This window comes from Propithecus coquereli, unplaced genomic scaffold (assembly GCF_000956105.1).
Source record: "Propithecus coquereli isolate 6110/MARCELLA unplaced genomic scaffold, Pcoq_1.0 Scaffold650, whole genome shotgun sequence".
In the NCBI taxonomy this organism is placed as follows: domain Eukaryota; kingdom Metazoa; phylum Chordata; class Mammalia; order Primates; family Indriidae; genus Propithecus; species Propithecus coquereli.
This window is the reverse complement of record NW_012152508.1, coordinates 124,969-128,189: the sequence shown is the minus strand read 5'-3', so window position 1 is coordinate 128,189 and position 3,221 is coordinate 124,969.

Below are 3,221 nucleotides of genomic sequence, written 5' to 3'. Positions count from 1 at the left end.
ATAAAGTCATGTATCTACCACTACAATCAAGATGCAGAATACTTATCTCACCATAAATAATTTATTTATTATGCCCCTTTAATAGTCAACCTCTCTCTTGATATCCTGTTCCCAAATCCAAGATAACCTGTTCTCCATGCCTATAAATTTGCCTTTTCCAGAAAGTTACCTAAATGTAGTCATACAGTATGTAACGTTGGAATCTAGCTTGAAGTAACTTAGGAATGCATAGTTGAGATGCATTTGTGTTTATGTGTAAACCAATAGTTTATTTTACACATTTTATATCTGAATGGTATTATAAAGCTGTACTACAGTTTACTTTTCTGTCCAGTTTTTGATCGTTGTGAAGTAAGCTGCTATCTGCATTTGCATTAACATTTGCTACTCATGTTCAGGCGTTTTTGTGAATGTAAATATTCATTTCTCTTAGGTAAATATCTAGGAATGGAACTGCTGTGTCATAGGGTAAGTGTATATTTAAATGTGTAAGAAATTGACAAATTGTTTTCCAATGAGGAAAATAAAATTAAAATCTACAGAAGCACCCAAGGCCAAAAACTTGATAGAAGTGAAATGGATATACCCTAGGAATGCATCATGGAAGGTACAGTGCATTTGCCATTTGCAAAGTTGAAGTGTCCAGTGCTTGCTTATATGTGTCTTTAATTAATTACACAGTGTATATAGTATGTTTGGCTGGATTAAAAATAATTTTTAGTGGCAGACATATATGTTTTCTCTCTTTTCCCATGAAAGAACATTGGAGCTTAAAATGATAAAAACGTATACAATATTTATTATGCCTCTCTCTTCCCTTTTTTTTTAATTTAATCTGGGGAGAATTTAGTCAGCTGAATTGAGTGTGTTTGTAATCTAATAAGTAAATCTCTATAATGAAGGGTCATTCTGGTTGAACCAGACAAGATAGAGAAATTCTTTTAATAAAGAAAAATTGAGGTCAAAGACCTCAATTTTTGTATTTAAACATTTTTAACATTCTATTCAATATAATATTTTAACCTCTGGTTTTAAAATTGTAGGATTGAAATTATAATTCTGACCCTATTGAGTTAGGGTAAAAGTGTATGGTCTGTCAGAGTGCTATCTTCTAACATGAGTAAACTGACAGAAATGGTAACATTATAAAAGGACTAAAATGAAAGTTATTTTAAATACTATAATGAGAGATTGCCTTTTTAATTGGAAATAATTCAGTCTATTATAATTTTGAAAATTAGAGTAGAATACTACAAGATTATATTGAATCAGTATTTTAGATTTGGATTCGACTTATTATTTATGTTCTTATTGTCTACTATGGTAAATAAAAACATTATTTAAAGTTATCACGTTATGTTAAAAACCAATTGAGCATCAAAATTGTAGTTCATTGTGATATCATTATTTAAAAGAAGAGAGGAACACAAAATATATTATGAATAACTCATCCAGTGTGAGCTAATGTATTTCCTGATCTCTTTAAATGGTGTTCTGTTTCATAACGCATATGCGAAAACATTAATTTTCCCTCCTTGGCATACCCATCTTGATAGCAGTGTGATGTCCTAGCCAGCCTCTTATCACTTTTTTATATATCTTCAGCCTATTTTACACCCAGTCCCCTAGACTTCTAGGTGGTATTTGTGAAATAACTGTAAGTTCTCTAATTATTTTACTGCTGCTCTTAGGTATACTACTTAATCGAGTCTTATGTGAACATCAGTAGCTTTTTGTAGGCCATATAGCATGATGAATGACACCTTTATTTAAACAGTATGTATAAGTAAAAGAAAAGAAAGAGAAAATATATTAAAACAGCCACCCAGCAAGCCAGATAAATAGGAAAAGAAAGTCAGACGGATGATTATAAGGAGACCAGTGCTTTGATTTGGGCTATATCCTTCTTTTATACTACAGATTAAATATCGTCTTCACCCAATAAAACTTTCCCAATGGACATTTGTCTACCTTGGTATTATTCTTACTTTCTTCTTGAAATACCTTAGATAAAAGGACCAGTTCATCTCCTCTCAACTATATATTAAATAGTTTTGGCTGTGTGTAGGAGAGGGCATCCATTAGTCGGAACCAGTTATAACTATTTTTACTAAAGTTATTTTGTGTGTAGAAAGACCAAAGATGGCCCAAACTCATTCCTACAATGGTAACATTTGCTTATATGCCTGGAAAAATGAATACCAATGGGAAAAAAAAGAATGTATTTTAGGGTTTGGGAATAGAAAACATACGGTACATGTGATATTATGCAATGATAACAAATGACCCAACTTTCATGACATTCTTTCCAATCTAAATCTAGGGGCAGCTTCTGAAACTATCACAGTAGGGCAATCTAGGACTCTAGTTGATCAGAGTTTACACAAAAGTATAGACTTTCCAAAGAAATTTCATGCCTGTTGTTCTGGTTAGGATGGTATAAATTATTTTTGTTCTTTTGATAATTTTGAAGTCTGAAAAGAAAATAGTGAAAAAGTAAACTTAATTTTTTAAAACTTATATGTCATCCCACTCAATATTTTGATAATAGAAAAATAAAGTTATATTGAACTTAACTTTGGATTTAAAATACAAAGGGAAACTGAAAATTACAGTAAAGCCCAAACCATTCATGGTAATATTAATTACACAATTGGCATGATTTTATGATTCACTATTATTTGAAATCTATCTTAAATCATTATCATTGTTACCTAGCATGTTGGTTATATATTGCTGCATTTAAAAAATCCAAAAATTGTAGCTTAAACATTAGCATATTGTCAAGTTTCTGTGGTTTTATTGGGTTCAGCTAGGCGATTGATGCCTGGTATTTCTGATGTTGGTGCAGTCAAATGGTAGCTGACACTGGAGTCATCTGAAGGCTGAATTGGGCTGGAAGTTCAAGATGTAAGAAGAGGGGCTATGCATAAATATGGACACCAGGAGGGGGTCCATCTTTAAAGACTGACTAACACACTTTTTTAGACTATGGTGCTGGTATATAGAATGTTACACAAGAAAGGTATCACTTTAGAAATTGCAGCAAAATATTTTAGTCACAAGGGTAGATTTTGGAAGGAATTTATCAATAACTTTTTCTTCGTATAGAGATATACACAATAATTAATGAAACCAAACACCACCTACACCTTGTGGGTTTCACTGGATAGATAATCATAAATTACATTTTGTCAATACACATAATATTTAAATGGAAA